Source organism: Pristis pectinata, chromosome 1 (assembly GCF_009764475.1).
Source record: "Pristis pectinata isolate sPriPec2 chromosome 1, sPriPec2.1.pri, whole genome shotgun sequence".
Taxonomy (NCBI): Eukaryota; Metazoa; Chordata; class Chondrichthyes; order Rhinopristiformes; family Pristidae; genus Pristis; species Pristis pectinata.
The window spans coordinates 51,943,768-51,966,071 of record NC_067405.1 but is presented as its reverse complement, the minus strand read 5'-3'; the positions used below and the strand labels follow the sequence as shown (position 1 = coordinate 51,966,071).

The window sequence follows — 22,304 nt, the reverse complement described above, 5'->3', positions numbered from 1 at the left end:
AACTAGATTTGATGTGAGACAGTATGCAGCCAATAGAGTCTGCATGAGTTGAAGCATGGAGCATTGAAGCAGCAAAGTCCTGAAATGATAAAGACATGGATGAGAGTTTAAGCAGTAGCAGAAATGAAGACAGTCAATGTTATTGAGGTGAAAGTTGGGTGGGGTGGGTGGGAGGGGTGGCGGGGTGTTATGGTGAAGAGAACATGGGTATGGAACTGAATGGGTATTGGAAACATGCCTAGGGAGGGCTGCAGAATTGACTACAAGGACATAGACTTCTGGTGGGTGCTGAGGATGATGACTTCAGTCCTCCCAACTGATACTTTCTCAGGCTGGGGAGTTAGTGATAAGTAATCTCTAATAGAAATTATAACTAGAAGAAGGGGTGTTTTAAATTATTATTGCTGGACAAAAAGCTATTTGCAGATTTTACACATTGTCCAAGTTATTCTTCCATTGACTTGCAATAAGTGCAAGCTGCTTTTTTTATTTTAATCTAAGCAATAAAAATTAAAATGACTCCCCAGTGAGGGAAGGTTAGGAGTAAATTGCTTTGATCAAGAGAATAGCTAATGCATAGAATTCTTTGGCACAGCACATGGTTGGAGCAGAGACCACTGGAATTCTTCAAATGAAAATTCATAAACATTGCTTGCAGAGTAGATCAAGGACAATGCAGAGCAGTGATAATATATTGAGACATAATTGACTGATTGGCCCCCATGACTACTGTAAAATTCTATGGTCCCATCCTGCACAAATCCATCCCAGCTATGGATTGCTCTGTTGCTCTGAATATGCTCAATCGAACATGCAAAGAAATGTTTGTTTTATGAATATTAACAGGAACAAATATCTGTTAAATATCTTTACTGTAAATTATTTTGGATGATGGATTCCTATCAGCAGGAAAATTTACAACAATTTTTATTCTTATTTTTATTTGAAATAAGTACAAATTTTGTTTCCACGTGGCTATAACAGTTCTCACAGCGTGATTTAATTTGTGCTGTTTATTGCAAAACACTGTCGGTTTACTTAACTTATAACTTAATATATCCTAGAAGTGAATGAAAACTAACAAGTACTTTAATATCATGCAAATGATTTCTTAGCTCTTATTCTGGGCAATTTCTATTCTGACTCAATTCTCCAAATTAATACACAGCTGCCTTTTCTTGTGGCTGTTTGTTATATTGCTGTTTTTCACTTATATTGAGGACATTTTCACAAACATGTATTTAGCACGTGAAGTAATTACTATCACAATTGATACAGAGGTTAGCAAGAATTTTTACTGCCTAATTCTTTTCACCTCTCTGCCCAGATCTGAGGTAACAGCAGTTTGTCCAAGGTCATGTAAGCTGCCTCAGTACAATCCTAATGGGCAGGCCCTCCACCCTTCTAGCTGTACTATCAGCTGCCGGTTAGGGATATCAGGGCAACTGGGGTAATTTGGCCCCTTAAATTATAATTCTTCAAAGTAAAACCAAAAAAATATATATATTTTAGCTAAATTGATAGTCTTCTTTGGTAAATAGTGCATGTAGGCAGTGAGCAGTTCCAATTAACATTAGAAATAGTCCATATATTACAGACATAGAGCACCTGAAGCTATGGTTTCTGCAATGCTCAGCAGTACAGAAACAGAACACACAACGTAGAGCAATAAAACCAGATACAGATTCACAAGGTTACTTCTGTGCCAAGCACAACCTTCCTGCTAAACTAGAGCTTTTGCAGATAAAGCAGATGAGAGCTTCATTTATGCACAAATACCTAGACATTCATTTCTTTTCAGTAATGGTAAACACCCTATATAGTTTTGACAGGACAGCATGTTGTCCTCTGCTCTGAAATTTATTCCCTTGACGTCATTTTAAGTCATATGGTACACTTATCACTGCCGACTGGTGACGAATTCTAGGTAAATGCAGTCAAATTAATTTGGCACAACTTTCCATTTACTTGGGATGGAATGGTGCTGCATGATCTGTTTACCTTCCTACACTTGAGTTAAGGGAAATTCAATATGTAATAATTGTGATAAACATTCCTGTTATGCATTGTTTTTGACTTCATATGCACCAATGCAGTTACATCAACACAAAATAGTGACCATAGTTTTTTTAAAGTATGAGGATTTGCTTCTTCCTCCACTTGGCAAGCTTGTACTAACAGGCCAGTACAAGTAAGCCAGTATATCTAATAACTAATCTTGTGAAATCACACATAGTAGTTCTGGCAAAAAGTTGGACTCAGTCAATTTTGCTTTGGTGCTGTAATGATCAGATAGAAGATTGGCTTTCGCATTGGTAAAGGTGGACAACTGGCCATCAGGACGTTGCTTTTACTTTCCATTTGATTGTAATTCAGTGATAATCTATGAAGTTTAAGTAACCAAGGAATTTCTATTAATATTGATTTAACGAACTGTGGTACTGAAGTTACAATATGCAGCAGTAACGAATAAAGACTCAGCTACCTAAAAATTTTATCATGTTATGCAATGTTATTTGGAGAATACATGATGGAATTTTGTCAGAAACCCAATTGCTAAATGGATATTTAATGGGATAATTTTGAAGGTTGCCAAATCACAGTCAAGCATCCAACAGAGCACAGCACAAATTTAGACAAGACTTACTTGAAATGTTTGTTGAACATTAGTCACACACGTAGTAGTAGGTCTTCACGTATTTGTGAGGCAGGCTTCAGAGAAACATATAGGGAACATACCTGACCCATTCCAGAGTCGTGGAGTCTGGGCTTGGATCTGTCTATGGGGCAAATCCCTTGAAATTATTTACTTAAGATTTTCTCCCATTCCCTGACACCACCACTGCATATCTTTTTTGGGCTCCACAATCAAGCTTGCCTCAATCACAACTTGATTACTCCTTCCAACCTGGAGCCAACTGCAAACTCGACTCCACTATCCCCCATTATTTCATCCCCTACATCACAGCTGCTCCACCTCCAATATCACGAACTTGTCCTTGAGGTCCCCAATCCTTTCTCCGATTGATAGTAGAATCTTCCCTCTTTCCTCTCCACCATCTTCCTTCCAGGACCCTCAACTCACAAACTGATATCTACAAGAATTCCTACAGTAGGTCAGTAATGGCAGAGCTAGCAATGGAAAGACCCCCATGCCTTCAGCCCTATGTGCCGTCTGATGCCCCTCCATCCCCGCCAGAAGTCGCTAGTTTAATTTGACTTTCCCATCCACCCAGAACAGCTTCTAGGCCAATGAGTTTTCTTGCAGTGAAAATGAAAAAAACTGCAGAGGCTGGAAACCTGATATAAAAATAGAAACTGCTGGAAATACTCAGCAAGTCAAACAGCATCTGTGGAAAGAAAAAACAGCATTAATGTTACAGGTCTGAGACCCTTTTCCAGAACTGGGAAAGAGAAAAAAAAGTTAGTTTTCAGTACTGGGGAAGGTGGGGGAGGGAGTTATGGAACAAAGGGAATATCTCTGAAATGGTGAAACCAAATGGGTGCAGTTAGAATAGCAGTTAGCATTACATTATTCTTCCTCACCTGCGTAATGTGTTGTTAATAATGAACCGGGGGGGGGGGGGGGGTCATGTCCAAGAGGCCAGATTATAGAACTAGAAAACAAAGCTATTAAAATGATAACAGTCAGAAATGACCAGTTCTTATACAAACAGAAAGAATGAATGAGCTACCAAAAGTTGGAGAATTTGATACTGAGTCCAGAGAGCTGCAGTGTGCTCAGACAGAAGATACGGCGTGACAAAAGAAATTCTGCAGATGCTGGATGTATCTGGAGCAATACACAAAAAGTGCTGGAGGAAGTCAGCAGGTCAGGCAGCTGTTATGAACCAGCAACAAAAGAAACACACTGAGTCATGATTCAGTGTTTAAAAACTATTTTATTAATCACTACTTATGATAATAAGAAAAATAAAAGTAAAAATGTTAGTATGTTAGAAGTAAAAATGTTAAACCTTGAACATTAACCCCAAAAACTAAACTCTTCGTGTGTGTGTGTGGCAAAGTCCCAAACTCCAAGTCCAGGAATGGTTCTTAAAGTTCAGTTCAGCAAGCCATAAGGTGAAACATGAGCAAAGGCTTCTTCAACAACCACTGTTGTCTGAAGATAAGACGTAGATGTAGAGAGAACATAGGGAGTAATTATGAAATCCAAATGTTCCACGATGGAACCCAAACGACACATCAGTGTTTACTCGGTAGTGACTTCCTCACCCCGAAAAGCATCCGAATCGTGGTCGTCCACACAGATACCTGTTTCCTTCTGCAGATCAGCAACAAAGTGAACTCCGCTGGATTACTTCCAATTTTCATTCGTGGATTTGCAGTAACAGACACAGTTATTGTTTCTCATCCATCGATAGAGAAACTAGCAGGCTGGTGTCTCTCTCTCTTTTCTCTCTCTCTCTCCCTCTTCGACTTTGACTGACTTCAACAAAGTCATTACGTCCTTTATCTTCTGTTGACGTAAGCACGCCCCACACACACACACACACACACACACACACACACACACACACACACACACACACACACACACACACACACACACACACACACACACACACACACACACCACTACCCTATCTTAAGGGGACATTCACAGAGTCCGTAACACCTCCCACCTAAAAAGAATTCTTTTCAAAAAAATATTTAACCGCACATACAGTTAGTAATGTTAATAATTATCATGCTACACAATTACAGAATATTAGATTAGTACAGATACATGTTTCCCATTTAACATCAGGAAAGACAATCAGCAATCACATTATCTTTGCCTTTAATGTGAGTTATCATGAGATCAAACTCTTGCAAAATTAAACTCCAGTTTAACAGCCTTCTGTTCTTGTTTTTGACTTGGCTCAGAAACACCAATGGGTTCTGATCTGTATACACAGTCAATGGTTTCTGAGCGGTGCAAACATATACACTGAAATGTTGCAAGGCTAAAACAAGCGACAGTAATTCTTTCTCTATGGTGGAATAATTCTTTTGATGTTCATTAAATTTCTTTGAAAAGTAAGCTACAGGATGGACAATATCATCAAGGTCACCCTTCTACAACAACACAGCTCCTGCAGCTTCATCACTGGCATCTACTGCTAATGAAAATGGCCTTCCTCATTATCAACATCAGGCATTCTAGAAACAACCTTCATATCATCCACCATGGCCACAACTGAATCTCTCTCATAATAAGGCTTCAGCATGTTTACATGACAGAGTTGTGTTTTCTTGCGTCTATCTGGTGTTTTGATTATATATGTCAAATCAGTTACTCGGGATTCAATAATATAGGGTCCAGAAAAAACGAGATTGTAATGGATTATTTTGGCTAGGGAAAAATACTAACACCTTTTGTCCCACTGCAAATGTCCTAGGTTGAGCACGTCTGTCAAAACATGTCTTCATTCTTATCTGGCTGGTTTTCAAATTCTCTCTCGCTAGCTGGCAAACTCTCTACAACCGAGTTTTAAATTTTTGGACATAGTCCAACAGACTCAAATGCACTTCCTCATTAACCCATTGTTCTCTTAACAATTCTAATGGTCCTCTCACCCAATGTCCAAATACAAGCTCAAACGGACTAAATCCTAATGACTCCTGTATTGATTCTCTAACAGCAAACAAAAGTAAATGAATGCCCTCGTCCCAATCCTTTGTGTTTTCAAAGCAGTAGGTCTTCAGCATATTTTTGAGAGTAGAATGAAATCTCTCCAGAGCTCCCTGAGATTCTGGGTGATATGCAGATGATACAATCTGCTTTGCTCCCAGCTCATAGCCTAGTTGTTGAAAAAAATTAGATATAAAATTACTGCCTTGATCAGATTGGATTTCTTTTGGCAAACCAACCAAAGTAAAAAAATTTAAAAGAGCCTTTGACACAGTCTTGGCCTTAATATTTCTAAGAGGTATTGCCTCTGGAAATCTAGAAGTTGCACACATGATGGTTAACAAATACTGATTTCCAGCCTTAGACTTTGGCAATGGACCAACACAGTCCACAATCACTTTCGAAAAGGGTTCACCAAAAGCAGGAATTGGCTTCAACGGAGCCACAGGAGGTTTTTGATTTGGTTTACCTACCATCTGACATGTGTGACAGGTTCGACAAAACGTCACCACATCTTTTCTCAAACCAGGCCAATAGAATTGTTTCAAGATCTTCCCTACAGTTTTATTCACACCAAAATGACCACCCAAAGGCATACTATGGGCCAGATTTAAAATCTCATCCCTATAAACTTTTGGAACAACAACCTGATGAATAACTTCCCATTCCTCATTAACAGGAACATGAGGAGGTCTCCATTTCCTCATTAACACTCCATTTTTGACACAGTATCCAACTGGAACTTTTTCAATCTCCTCACATGAGAGTGCTTTTTCTTTCAATTCTGTAAGCTCAGGGTCCTTCGTCTGTTCCACCATAAATTCTTTCCTCGAAAAAGACAAATCTTTAAATTCAGGCTCACTACAAGGATTTTGATCCTCCAGTGAAGACAGAAAAGTCTCAGACAAGTCATCATAAGTTTCTTCCTGTGTAGGGCTGTCACAGGGAACAACATTAGGCTGCACAGGACTGTCGGCCTTGGCTAATTCTTTAGCTCTAGCTCGAGTCACCGCACAGGATGGGTAAACATCTGGATCATTCTCAGACTCATCAATCCTTGGTTTGGTCGTTAACCGTACCACAGGGACAAATTCTCCATCCGCAAGGTCATTCCCCAATAACAAAGAAACTCCTTCCACTGGTAAACTAGGTTGTATCCCTATCTCCACAGGTCCTTCTACGAACTTTGACTTTAAAATCACCTTGTGCAAAGGGACAGACATGATGCTCCCTGTAACGCCTCGTACTAGACTTACCTCACCAGTGTCAGTTTCTTCACCAAAATTTAAAACACTGTCCAACAAGAGAGATTGACAAGCCCCAGTAACTCTAAGGGTTTTCACTGGCACATGGGGTGACCCATCATTCAGTGTAACAAAACCCTCCGATACATAAGAACGGAATTCCTTTCTCACCTACTCCAACTTTTCAGCCTTTACCTCTGGCAAGGACTGATCTTTAACAACATCTCCTAAACCTTTTTGATTTTTAATTACCTGAAAACAAGCATTGGGCACAGCTTCCTTCCTTTTCTTCAAAAGGGCACAATTAGCTATTACATGGCCAGGTTTCTTACAGTAATAACAAGTACGCTCAACAGGTTTCTCCAGCACTGGCTTCTTTTCATCCTTCCCTTTTTGATTACCTCCCAATTTAATCTCCAGTTTACCTGGATTGTCCTTATAACTCTTTTGAAAGGTTTTAGGTGGTCCCCATTTGGATTTATGGGTTAAAACATAATCATCTGCCAACCTAGCAGTTTCTTGTAAAGTTTCCACCTCCTTTTCATTTAAATATGTTGTTATTTCAGCTGGGACACATCTTTTAAAGTCTTCCACTAACATCAATTCTGTCAATTTATCATAATCCCCAACTACATTTTTAGCCATGCACTATCGTTCAAAACATATTCTCTTTCCATTGGCAAATTCCATGTATGTCTGATCTGCAGATTTCTTCAAGTCTCTAAATTTTTGTCTATAAGCTTCAGGTACCAAGTCATAGGCTTTTAACGCAGCTTGTTTTACCTTTGTATAATCAGTTGCATCCTCAACAGACAAAGCAGAATAAGCTTTTTGAGCTTTACCTTTAATTACACTCTGTAACATAAGAGCCCATCCTTCCTTTGGCCAGTTTGAACTCACAGCAACCTTTTCAAAATGTTGGAAATACTGATCAACCTGATCTTCCTCAAAAGGAGGGACTAATTGAACCTCCCTGCTGGCTAAAAAACCATCATCAGAATCAGATTCCAAACTCTTTCGCTTCATTTTTAACTCATGCTGCCTCTGTTTTTCCTTCTCCTCCCTATCCAACTCCATCCTCCTCAATCTGGGCCTTCCTTTCCTCTGCCTCAGCCTCAAACTTCAACTGAGTTTGTTCCTGTTCAGCCATTATCTCTAGTTTCCTTCGTTCGGCCTCTATCTTTGTCAGCTGCACCTGTGCCTCAGAAATCGCTGGTTCACTGCCAGGAAACTGTTTTAACACCTCCTCCTCAAAAACCTTCTTTTCCACATAATGGCCAGCTATCAGTCTCTGAATATCTGCCTTTCTCATAAATCGCATTACTGCCTCCAGATGTAGCTCTGCAGCAATCTTCACCAAATCAGGCTTCCTCATTACCTGCAATCCTCCAGGAGTGGGTTTTTTCAAAAATGTATCCATTGTTGCTGGCTTCCAAACACACAAGCCAATTAAAAAGAATTTATCAGACCGACCACGATCAGTCGTCCACTAAGACCCCAATTTGTTCAAACTTAGACCTCCCTCGTCAATCTTTGGATTGGATCCCGGACAAGCCCCCAATTTTGTTACGAACCAGCAACAAAAGAAACATACTGAGTCATGATTCAGTGTTAAAAACTATTTTATTAATCACTACTTATGATAATAAGAAAAATAAAAGTAAAAATGTTGGTATGTTAGAAGTAAAAATGTTAAACCTTGAACATTAACCCCAAAAACTAAACTCTTCGTGTGTGTGTGTGGCAAAGTCCCAAACTCCAAGTCCAGGAATGGTTCTTAAAGTTCAGTTCAGCAAGCCATAAGGTGAAACATGAGCAAAGGCTTCTTCAACAACCACTGTTGTCTGAAGATAAGACGTAGATGTAGAGAGAACATAGGGAGTAATTACGAAATCCAAATGTTCCACGATGGAACCCAAACGACACATCAGTGTTTACTCGGTAGTGACTTCCTCACCCCGAAAAGCATCCGAATCGTGGTCGTCCACACAAATACCTGTTTCCTTCTGCAGATCAGCAACAAAGTGAACTCCGCTGGATTACTTCCAATTTTCATTCGTGGATTTGGAATAACAGACACAGTTATTGTTTCTCATCCATCGATAGAGAAACTAGCAGGCTGGTGTCTCTCTCCCTTTTCTCTCTCTCTCTCCCTCTTCGACTTCAACTGACTTCTCCAACAATGTCATTACGTCCTTTATCTTCTGTTGACGTAAGCACGCCCCCCCCCCCCCACACACACACACACACACACACACACACACACACACACACACACACACACACACACACACACACACACACACACACACACACACACACACACTACTACTACTCTATCTTATGGGGACATTCACCGAGTCCGTAACACAGCATCCATGGAGGGAAATAAACAGTTGACGTTTTGGGCCGAGACCCTTCATCAGGACTGGAAAGGAAGAGGGCAGAAGTCAGAATAAGAAGGTGGGGGGAGGGGGAGGACTACACGCAGGCAGGGGATAGGTGATCTCCTTGAGCTTGTATTGGGAGTCATTGTAAAAGTGCAGGAAGCCACAGACAGAAAGATCAGAATGGGAGTGGAATAGTGAATTAATATGGTTTACTTGTAGTTCTACAACACTGTACTAGCAGGAATATTAACCTCTCTGAAGTAAATAGGTTACTGCATTCCACCAAAAAAGAAACTCCTTCATATGCTTTCTTTGCCAATATAATTTCAGAGATCATGTACTGGACAAATGCCATTGAGTGAAATTCCTCACTGCTATCTTATCAGTGTTAATTAAATAAATTGATAAATTTATCTGTTAAAATATAAAGGACTTTCAAATGTGTTTGATGTTTCTTCCACAGTATCCATTGCTCAGTTTCAATGCTTAGTTGTCTATTTAATTTGTGATCTGGTATGCCCTGTGCCCCAAAACAATGGTTGATTGGGTTTGTGCATTTGAGACAATAACATACTATTTTGTCCATATTGGAGACTGTTACCACAATGTTACCCCCACCCCCCCCACCTGAATAACCTACTGCCAAAAAACCTACCATTTTCAATATTTTTTCAATTATTCATCTGGCTAATGTATTACACTATATATAAACTCAAATTAATATTGCCAGGGAAAAGACATAAAACACTCTGAAAAACAAGATTAATTTAAAGGATATAAATAGCTTAAATAAAGCTTTGTTGCACTTAATGAGATGAATCACAAATTTATCACTGTTGGGATTATTAAATTCAGGAACGGCTGCAAGTTTCTGCCGGTTTACCAGTTTATTTACTTGACAAAGTACCAGAGGAATTTCTAAAAATATATTGTCTTTCCAAGAATCATAGCAAAAAGTGTTCAGCAAATGCAATGCACTTTCACATTCCACATTCGCAAAGTTCTTGTCTGGGTTACCATGGATGTACACACAGGTGTACAGTGATGCGAGAGAGCCTGCAACTGCACCTGCTGTGGTAAATTATTCACTTTAATCCTACTTTCAGACAAACCTAAAATGAAGGCACCCAGACTAGATTGTAAAAGTTGCATCATGGATTCCTGTGTAAAATTACCCAGAGATTAACTTTAATAAAACACAGGGAACAGGCTGTTCTGGGCCTCCACGTGGAAGCTCCAAGTGCAAGGACAACACTCTCTTTGTCTCTGCAGCTGGGTTACAATTGAGACATTAATGCAAAGTGAACAGAGTGCTGTGTGATCCTGAGCAGTGGAAGATGGGAAGGCTCAAAGTTCAGTCCTCAGTCCTGCCTGTGTGCCTGTTTTAAACGCCATCAAGTGCGAACAAATAACCCCTACTGCAGTAACACACACAAAAAGTGCTGGAGGAACTCAGCAGGTCAGGCAGCATCCATGGAAGGAAATAAACAGTCAACGTTTTGGGTTGTGACCCTTCATCAACACTCAGGATCCCTACTGTAGTGCTGGGAGCAAAATCCACCTCAGGTATCATGATCTCTATGATAGACCAAACCCAAAAATCCATGCTGTCTGTGCTAGCACACAGAGTCTATGCTGGTTCCTGTGGTCCTCTACCTCAATATAAATCAGTGGTAAAAAGATGGAAACTAGTAAAACCAGTATAAAGTATAGAAGCAGGAGATGCACACAGAGTAATATCGGGAAATGGAAACGTAAGTCTGTATTTGGATAGCAAAAGTCACCAGCCGTGACAATTATTCCCACAGAGAAGGAAGACTGAGGGGAACTCAATGGCCAGATTTTCCACAGGTGTGTTTCATGAAATGATATCACAAGAGACTGCAGATTCTAGAATAATGATGGGAAATAAATGCTAGCCTTGCATCATTTCATGAAGCAAAAAATAAACTGCTGGAGGAAAATAGTGGATCAGGCAACATCTGTGGAGGGAGATGAAGGGTCTCGACCTGAAATGTCAATGGTCCATTTTTCTCCACAGATGCTGCCTGACCCGCTGAGTTCCTCCAGCAGTTTGCTTTCTGCTTCACTAGCATTTATTTCCCATCATCCTTAACAGAAGGAACACATCAAATAAAAAGGTTGTCCCAGAAGTACACCCCGGTCCAAGTGATGTAAAGGAGCAGATTGTCCTAAAAGCTGAGGCCTCTGAAAAAATACTAAAAATAATTCAAAATGGACATGTTAAAGACAATCCAATTAAATGCATAGGAAGATTAGATTCCTGCATTAGAAAAGACGAGCTGGTTAAGGGCTGTTAGCAAAGTAAACTGGCTCTACAAACAGCAAGCTGATTATTCATGATCACAATCTCTCTGCCATCATCTACACACTTCAAGGACACCAACCTCCTGACGTTCAAACTGATTGCAATTTTGCACAGAATACAACCTTTCAAAGATAGGATTGAACAATGGAAACCTGAACATTTACAGATTGTGAAGTGGCTCAATAACTAAATTCTTTTGCCTGGAATTTGTATCAATTTTCATTCATTTTATTTTATATGTAAATAATGCATTAAATCATTTAGCATATGATTCAAAGAGATAGCACCTTCACAAAATTGGCTCTAGCATTATTGTCCCTCTGGTAACAAACATTTCTCTGATGTCATCAGTAGCATGACACCAACTCTCAGTTTAATGTCATAAACAGGATCTTCTCACTGCCACTTACCAAATTCAGTTTAGTTACAGCTGAACCAGGAGTGCATTGCACAACATTCCAGCTTTGTTTGTGATGTGAAGTGATGCTGCTGACATCAGGGCTGCTGACTAGGGACCTTCAGAGGTCACTGGAGACAGCGCAAGCATAGTCCAAAGTCCTCAGAGCCTGCTGCAACTGTGATTTTACCTGCATTTAAATTTTCACATCATCATGCAGTGGGGGGCTCAGTAGACAGGAGCTATCAATTACTGGAGGAATCTAGATGAAAAACATGATGATGCTGGAGGAATTAGGGGGGCTATATGGGAGGGAAGTGTTAGATAGATCTCAGAGCAGGATAAGATGTCAGCACAACATTGTGGGCTGAAGGGCCTGTACTGTGCTGTAGTGTTCTATGTTCTATGTTAACTCAGCAGGCCAGGCAGCGTCCATGGAGAAAAGCAGGCGGTTAATGTTTTGGGTCAGGACCCTTCCTCAGGACTGAAGATAGGAAAAGGGGAAGCCCAGTGTATAGGAGGGAAAAGCAGAGCAGTGATAGGTAGACAAAAGAGGGGAGGCAGGGTGGGTACAGGGTGGTGATAGGTAGGTGAGCAGTGAGAGAGGGACTCACGAAGGTCCCGTCGAAGAGAGGAAGCAAAGTGGGCATCCTTGAAGAGACTTCGCAGTGGAGCAGTGATACTGGAGAAACAAGGACTGCAGATGTTGGAATCTAGATGAAAAAGATGATGATGCTGGAGGAATCTATTTGGTTGTGATGGGTCAAGCTAGGGAGCAGGAGGTACGCACTCAGCCATCAAAGAAAAGCCTATTTTCAGAGGATGTGAATGTATAGAAACACCATACCCCACTGGACCTCACTGATGAACATTTTCACTAGCTCAGATATCCCAAGGCGTTCATAATAAGATATGTGCCTTATTAAGAGAAACCCTTAAAATTTTTTAGATTCATTTTTGAGACCTGGGCATCACTGGCAATGCCAGCATTTATTGTTCATCCTTAATCGCCCTTGAGAAGGTAGTGGTGAGCCACCTTGTTGAACCACTGCAGTCATGTGAGGGTATTCCCAAAGTGCTGTCGGGTAGCTTGCATGTAGGAATTGGCTTGCATGTAGAAAGCAGAGGGTTGCGGTGGAAGGAGTGCCCTCGGATTGGAGGGCAGTGACTAGTGGTGTCCTGCAGGGATCGGTTCTGGGACTTCTACTTTTTGTGATATTTATAGATGACTTAGATGAGGGGGTGGAAGGCTGGGTTAGTAAGTTTGCGGACGACACTAAGATCGGCAGTGTTGTGGATAGCGTGGAGGGCTGTTGGAGCTTACAGAGGGATATTGATAGGATGCAGAGCTGGGCTGACAAGTGGCAGATGGAGTTCAATCCGGAGAAGTGTGAGGTGGTACACTTTGGAAGAACAAACTCCAGGGCAGAGTACAGGGTAAACAGCAAGGTACTTGGCAGTGTGGAGGAGCAGAGGGATCTGGGGGTTCATATTCACAGTTCATTGAAAGTTACCTCACAGGTGGAAACAGCAGTTAAGAAGGCTAATGGGATGTTGGCTTTCATAAATCGCGGGATTGAGTTTAAGAGCCGCGAAGTGATGACGCAGCTTTACAAAACTCTAGTTAGGCCACTCTTGGAGTACTGTGTTCAGTTCTGGTCGCCTCATTATAGGAAGGATGTGGAGGCGTTGGAAAGGGTGCAGAGGAGATTTACCAGGATGCTGCCTAGATTAGAACATATTGAATATGAGGAGAGGCTTAAGGTGCTAGGGCTTTATTCACTGGAAAGGAGGAGGATGAGAGGAGACATGATAGAGGTATATAAAATATTGAGAGGAATAGATAGAGTAGACAGTCAGCACTTCCATCTCAGGGCACCAATGCTCAAGATGAGAGGGCATGGCTTTAAGGTTATGGGTGGGAGGTTCAGGGGAGATGTCAGGGGGAGATTTTTCACCCAGAGAGTGGTTGGTGCATGGAATGCACTGCCTGTTGTGGTGGTGGAGGCAGATACATTGGACAGGTTCAAGAGTTTGTTGGATAGGCATATGGAGGAATGTGAGATAGAGGGATATGCGGGAGGAAAGGGTTAGGTAGTGTGAGGGTGGTTTGATGGATGGCACAATATGGTGGGCCGAAGGGCCTGTTTTGTGCTGTATAGTTCTATGGTTCTATGGTAGGGAGTTCCAGGATTAAGACCCTGCTGTAATGAAGGATTACCATTCTATTTCCTAGCCAGTACGATGCCCTTCTTGGAGGGGAACTGGTGGTGTTCCCAAGCACATGCTGACCATGACCTTGGTGGTAGAGGTTTGGGAGGTGCTGTCAGTGAGGCCTGGATGAGGAACTCCAGTGCATTTTGTAGATGGGACACACTACAGCCACTGTCTTCCTCTACCTTGAAACCTGTCTCCTACATGCTGCCACAGTGCATTTTGCTGCTGTGTGCACTGGCGAATGCTAGTGGGAATGGTAAACAGCAAAGTATGTGCAGATGTGCTAGATCAGGAGAGACACGTTTGGGAACCAAGTAGAGTCATAGAATCCTACAGCACAGAAACGGCCCCTTTCAGCCCACCTCATCCACACCAACTACGATGCCTATCTACACTAATCCTGTTTGCCTGCATTCGGCCTATAACCTTCTATGCTTTTCCTATCTAAGCACCTGTTCCAGTGCCTTTTAAACATTGTAATTGCACCTGCCCCTATCAGCTTCCCTGTCAGCTCGTTCAAGATAACCACCACCCTCTGTGTGAAAAACTGACCCATCAGATTTCCTTTAAGTTTCTCCACTCTCACCTTAAGCCTATGCCCTCTAGTTCTAGGGTCCCCTGCCCTTGGAAAAAGACTCTCACTATCTATCCTATCTATGCTCTGAAGATACAGGAGCCTGAGGGCACATACCACCAGGCTCAAGGACAGTTTCTATCCCACAGTGATAAGATTATTGAACGGTTCCCTTATACGATGAGATGGACTCTTGACCTTACAATTTACCTTGTTTGACCTTGCACCTTACTGTCTACCTGCAATGCACTTCCCTGTAGCTGTGACACTTTGTATTCTGTTATTGTTTTTACCCTGTACTACCTCAATGCACTCTGGACTAATTCATTGTAACTGCACTGTGTAATGAATTGCTCTGTACAAACGGTATGCAGGACAAACTTTTCACTATACCTCGGTACAAGTAACAATAATAAACCAATACCAATACTAAAATTTATGAACCTCTATAAAGTCACCCTTCAGCACCCTACGTTCCAGTGAGAATAAACCAGGCTATCCTTATAACTACAGTCCTACATTCCTGGTGACAACCTGGTGAAGTTGGTCCCATTTTAATGCATGATGCTCTGTGTAAAATACCCTAATAATTCTTCAGAAGTATTTTTGACCAATTTTGAGATTATTTTCACAGGGCAATCTGATGGTTGTTGGTGCTTATAATCAGCACACATTTCATCCACCAAAAGTGGGTGAAATCCAATTTCTAGGTATTGGTATAAATTCACAAATGTCACAGATCATGAACATATATCTTGTATTGTGTTGAAATGGAACTGAGAGCCAGTGGCAGATTGTAAAAGCTGGCTACTTCTGTGGAGATAATGACCCTTGCTCAACAATCTGACCAGCTCCTTCATGTTTACCTTAACTAAGAGAAACTTGAAAGTTTGTAGATTCATTCATCTTCCACGAGGTGACCAATACATCATACATATAAAATTGATTTAAGTCTGCAGTGAACTAATTCTCTTTCTTCTTTCACAGTTCAAAATTCAATTTTTTTTTAAATGATGCAGTCAATAATAAATAATTTTTTTTATCTATTTACCCAATTCCAGCAAGGGATTTTAAACTTTATCAGCATCCTTTTGTGAAAGGTTTCCTCAAGTACTTTAATCACATTGAAATAAAGAAAGGACTTTGAGCTCTTAGGACTTTACATGAGCAGCTTTTAATATCAAATGTGATAAGCATCCAGTGATTGAACCTGGTAGAGATTCAGTGGAGATGAGTAAAGCTGCCCTAGATAAGAGATTTGTGTCAGTCTGATTCAATCCATTTGGCTCCATTAGTCTGCTTGGTTTTGTGGTAATGCAAATCAATCATATCACTCCCCTTATTTTCCAGTGGGTTAAAGACGTCACATGCTAAAACAAACTGTGCTATACAAATTAACGGTTTTCAGGACTGAGGTTCGCTTGCTATTGCCAGAGTATCAGAACAACATTGTAAAGTTAGCCTCATTTGCTCCAGAAATAAGGCTTGACTTCACCTCAAGGTTCATCCTCAGAAACCTCTGAAAGTTACAAGCATAGCAGCAATTAAGATAAGATAAGATATCTCTATTAGTCACATGTACATCGAAACACACAGTGAAATGCATCTTTTGCATAGAGTGTCCTGGGGGCAGCTCACAAGTGTCACCACACTTCCAGCGCCAACATAGTATGCCCACAATTTCTTTACCTGTGCATCTTTGGAATGTGGGAGGAAACCGGAGCACCCGGAGGAAACCCATGTAGACACAGGGAGAACGTACAAACTCCTTACAGACAGCGGCGGGAATTGAACCAGGGTTGCTGGCACTGTAAAGCGTTATGATACCCGCTACACTACCGTCCCTACCCTTCTAGACCACATCTGGAATATTGTGCATAGACCTGGTTTCACTTGTCCTCTTTTCAGGCAGTCCCTCGGATAAAGGATGATTTGTTTCACTCTGGTTTTGTGGGTTTTGAGGTGGCTGATGAGGCCAATGTGGGAACTGCAAAATCCCACATGGAACAGGAGAGGCTGACGGTATGGATGAGTGCAATTTGTGAGGTGGTGTCCTCCTTCCACTGTGTATGCAGGGCTGAAGTGTGCTTCCCATGTAGGGACTCAAGGTTCTCAATACTATCCCGAATACCCCTTCTCCAATTTGAGTAGCCATGAGCCCAAGGTTCCCAAGAATTAGTAGGAACTTTGTAATTCTTTAAGGAGGCTTTGAGTATATCCTTGAATCCTTTCCTCTAGTCCACCTGGCAATCTCCTTGCATGACAGAGCTTGGAACAGAGTGTTTATTTTGGGAATCTGATGTCAGGCATGCTATTGATGTGGTCTACAAGTTGTAGCCAACTGAGAGTAATTAGGATCTCATTGCTATAGATTTTGGCCTGAGAATGGATACTGACATTGGTTTGCTTAACCTTCCAGTGAATTTGCAGAGACATAGCTGGAGGTGTTTTTCGAGTGTCTTGAAGTGTCTGCTCCAGGTAGTCCAGGTCTCAAACATACAGGAGGGTAGGGATCACTGTTGCCCTCTGGAGCATGGGCTTTGTGTGCAGTATGAGGCCTTGACCTTCAAACACCCTTCTTCTTCAATCGGCCAAGGTCTACGCTGGCACATTAAAGGCAATGGTGCCCCGACACATTTCTCAATCTTTCTCTCAGCAAGATAGTATCTCACCTCCAATAAACATCCCATGGGAGTGGCACTAATCTTCAGAGCTAATGGGAAATTGTTCAACCTACAGTGACTACACTTCAGAAACAAGGTTACCTGAGCCTCAGAAAGCAAGCTGCAATATACAAGCAATACTTGCACTTGTGCACACTTGGAATCCAGTCTCCAAGACCATTGTCAGTTTGTTCACTAAGACATATGAGAGGATGGGCCTTTAACTCAACATTCACAAAACCAAGGTCCTCTACCAACCTTGCCCCACTATACCACACTACCCTCCAACAATAAAGATTCACAGCAAGACTCTGGAAAACATGGAACACTTCCCATATTTCATGAACCACCACTTGGCAATGGCAGACATTGATGATGGTCTTCCTATCTAAGGAAGGATATACTTGTGATACAGGGAGTGCGACGAAGATTCACAAAATTGATTTCTGGAATGGTATGTTTTTTGTATGAAGAACGATTAAGCAGATTGGCCCTATACTCTGTAGAGTATTGAAACACATAAAAGGAGTTTGATAGGATAGATGCTGGATGACCTATTCCCTGCTTGGGGTGCCTGGAACTATGCACCAGTCTCAAAATAGGGCAGTGAATCTTTGGAGTTCTCTACCAAAAAGATCTGTGTGTCCCCAGGTATATTTAAAATGGAGATGAATAGGTTTTTGGTTCTTAAGGGAATAAGGGGTGATGGGGTTAGTGCGGTAAAGCAACACTGAGGTAAAAGATCAACCACAACCTTATTCAATTTCAGACCAGACATGCAGGGCTGAATGGCTTACTCCTGTCTCTATTTCTTATGTTCTTTGCCGTTGCACTAAATGTGTGATGTAGTGATGTATCTTCATTGATACCTGCTTCTGACATTTGTTTCCATTTGTCTTCAATGGAACTGAATTTTAGAGGGGGATTCCAATGAAGACATAGGACCACGTCATGCATTTAATGCATAGATAAGATGAAGAATTTTCCAACCCAGCTATCAATATGGGAATCTTTATGTTGAAATGTGGATCTGTTACAAGAACAGGATTGGGTTCAACAGAATGTCCACTTTGTTCAATAGCCTCCTAACATTCACTATCTGGACCGATATAGAACAAAAGAACATTTAGAAGAGGTAATAAGGCCACTTGTGATACTACACACTAGTATTACCCACACCCACTTTTGGAAGGCAGAAAGGCAGAAAGAAAAATGAATCATTTAAATCTAAACCTTACCTTCTGGGTCACTGTGAGTGAAAACAATAATGGGTTGTGTTTATTCTATGGAAGCGAACTATGTTTCTTCTGCTGAGCAGACTAGTAATTCACATAAGTGAAAAGTAAATGTATGCTAATAAATAGAGTGCAGTCAGTTACAAGACTGTAATTCAATCAAGGAGCCTATTGATATCATAAGCCACGAGTCAGCAGAATCTGAGTGAATTAGAAGCTCGCATCTGCTGGCAGCTTTTCATAATGGCAAGCAAAAGTTATGAAGAAGCTTATTTTTACCCAGTGATAAGTATTGGATAGTGTATTTTTACCCAATAATATACATTGGATAGTCTAATAATATTATTTACTCATTTTCTGGTAACTTACCAGTGCAGAATTCCAGTTGGAAATTGGAGGTGCAGGCTTCAAGCTGTCATCCTCCCAGAGTACATCACCTTCCTTCTGCCAGAAGTGTTGCAAACGGATTGAGGACTCTGCAGAATCTGACACGTCAGGTCTTGACTTTGCCAAGAAAACATTCCTACGGCCATTTCTGGAGTGGGGCTTTATATTGCTAACTGTAGTTCATGCAGAACAAAATGAACGAAAGGAAGAACAAATATTCACACCACCTAAAATGTACACACCTCCAAAAGATGGATGTGGATTGTACAAATGACATTTTCACTAAGACTGAGAGAGGCACTGTTGATAGACGAAAGATTCATAGGATCTTACAGGATGGAAACAGACCCTTCAGGTAACTGAGTCCATGGCAGTTGTTAAGCATCCATTTACACTAATCCTATTGTATTCTTCCCACATTGTCCTCAAATCTCTCCAGGTTCTACCATTCAACTACACATTAGGGCCAATCTTACCAATCCTCAATTAACATACCAACCCCACATATCTTAGGAATGTGGGAAGAAACTGTAGAACCCTTAGGAAATCCATGTAGTCCCAGGGAGCATCAGAAGTCAGAAATGAACACAGGTCACTGGAGCTATGAGACAGCAGCCCTACTAGCTGTGCCTTTGCAGCTACCCTATAAATCTGTATGTCTTGATGGCGAAATAAAGAGAATAAAAATTGGGAGAGATTTACATTAGGATCTGACTTGGTCTCTTCTGTTTTACTCCATTGCTTCAAATTTAATTATATCACAAAATGTACCTGCGACAGTTCTGTCAAAAGAATGATCTATTTAGTCCCATATTACTGCTCTTTATCTGGAGCCCTACATGTTTATCCTTTCAAGCATTTATGCCATTCCATTTTGAAAACTGTGATCAAAATTACAATAACTACCATTTCAGACAAAGCTTTCCAGATAAATCCCAGACATAACTGTTCTGTTAAAAATAAATTCCTCTCATCTCCCTAGTTGCTTTGCCAATTACCGTACGTTCTGCTGTAGGTGGGAATAGTTTCTCATCAATTACATAATGAAAAGCCTTCATTATCTGAATGACTCTGTTAAAGACCCTTCTCTAAGGAGAACAATCTTGACTTTACTAATTTCTCCACCCAACGAGAGCCCAAGGGGGAGCAACTGATGGATGAACAAAGCTAAGGGGCAACCTTGAGGATGCCCAGAAGCAATGCATTGTGTGTTGTGTAATGTAAGTGAATGCATGAAAGGTCACTGGCAACTAATCATGCCATTGAACAAATATTGATAATTAATCAAACTCAGTGACTCCTTTTGTTTGTGGGTTTTAAGCTAATTGGGAATCAGATATTCATCACTCCAGTGGAATTGCTGGGCTGCATCTATTTTCTTCTGGATTGGGTAGCATTTGAACAAATAACTAATTTGTTGTTGAATGCACGGGTTCGTTCTTTACCAAAACCACAATAGAGCATCAAAGGGAATGTGGGCTGTGGAGGGCATTTCGCCAGGCAGGAGTGAAGGGCGACATGACAACAACCAGCTCAACAACCATAATTCAGGCTCATCAGTGGGTTCAGGTTATAATCCCTGTGGATATCAAAGATGTAATTCATTTTTTTGTACCCACCCTCTTCATTAAAAGGCTGATCTTCAGGCTGCTGCATCGACCCAAGTGGAGCTTTGACACCACACACCTGTTGAAGATAGTTCTACATGCTTGGATTCAGCACCTTGTTGTGCTGGTGGTAGTACTAGATGCTCTCCAAGTACTGTCAATACCCACCATTAGAACCTTGTTAACTCCATTTTCTCCTGACCCAACATACTTCAATATGGTCCCTATCAGAGGTTACCGGCAGGGAAGTTCAATACTTATTCCAGGATCAAATAGTTCACAGATTGTAGGGCCACGACGTAATGTAACTGAAAGTGTTTGAGATACATAAACTAAAGCCATGTAACACTGAGTAATTGATAATGTGTTTGATTTCTTTCCAGCCTCAGTTGATGGTAAACTGAACTATTCAGTGTCTACCTACCATAAATATGTAGATACACAAGTCCTGATGCAGAGGTTCAACCCGAAACATCGACCAGTCCTGATGCAGGGGTTCAACCCGAAATGTCAACAATTCCTTTCCCTCCACAGATGCTGCTTGACCTGCTGAGTTAATCCAGCAAAACGGAGACACAAGAGATTCTGCAGATGCTGGAATCTGGACACAAAATGCTGGAGGAACTCAGCAGGTCAGGAAGCATCTATGGGGGGGGGAGATAAACAGTTGAATTCCTGATGAAGGTTCTCGACTCGAAACGTCAACTGTTTATCTCCCCCCATAGATGCTGCCTGACCTGCTGAGTTCCTCCAGCATTTTGTGGGAATTCCTCCGGCAGATTGTTTGTTGCTCCATTTATATGTGGATAACTGTACAACTGTGCAGCCTACACAAAATTGTAGAGTTAATTAGTGTTGTGTTGGGATTTTAAAAAGTTTATGAAGAAGGTTTTCTTAATGTGTTCCTGTTTAAACAATGTCATTTGCAAATAGATGTAGGTAACTCATCCTTCCTTTGTGAACATTACGCATCGCTACTTGTGTTCTTGCAACAAACGCCTTGGCCTTTGATGTGGGCATTATAAGCTTGTATTCTGATCTTTCGGTTGTGGTGCATGAGAAATATCTGAAGAGCTGTTAACATGGCCCACCCACTAACATTCAGCCTGCAGTACCGACAACCACATATTAACTAAGAAGCAGCTTTCCTCAAGGGTCAGGAGCACCAAAGGTTAATTAACTAATGAACCTCTGTAAAACAAATGCTAGACTTATATCATTCTTCAACCAGTTGGAGGTAAATTACCTGGTAATAAAAAAATGTACAGTACATCATCTACATTCTTAGGCCAATAAGTGATAGGGGAACTGTACACATTAGTTACATCCCACATAAAATGATTGCATTTTCACAAAGACCCATGTTTTGGCTGATGCTGCAAGAATTAAACTCTTGCCACCATAAGTGCTATAAATTAACAGATAAGTATATCCATGTTGTTATGGCAAGGATAATAATTTTTACATTAGTGTTTGATAAAGCATGATGCCTCAAGCTGATAAATATTTTTGGGGTCAGTTTAACTCACATATTTCATTCTGATATCATTACTATAGACATTATTTCAATTTATTATTCCAATTTATGACTAGAATACTAATGTTTGTAATGAAAATCATTCA

At 41.0% G+C, this 22,304-nt stretch overlaps 1 long non-coding RNA gene across 1 annotated transcript in view; it reads left to right on the top strand.

Moving 5' to 3' along the window:
- LOC127574626 (uncharacterized) overlaps positions 1 to 21,188 on the top strand; it is a 101,804-nt gene extending 80,616 nt beyond the window's left edge. Inside the window, exon 3 of the long non-coding RNA XR_007956938.1 lies at positions 21,065 to 21,188. This is a non-coding gene — a long non-coding RNA (uncharacterized LOC127574626). The remainder of the gene's footprint in view (positions 1 to 21,064) is intronic.
- The last annotated feature ends 1,116 nt before the right edge of the window (positions 21,189 to 22,304 follow it).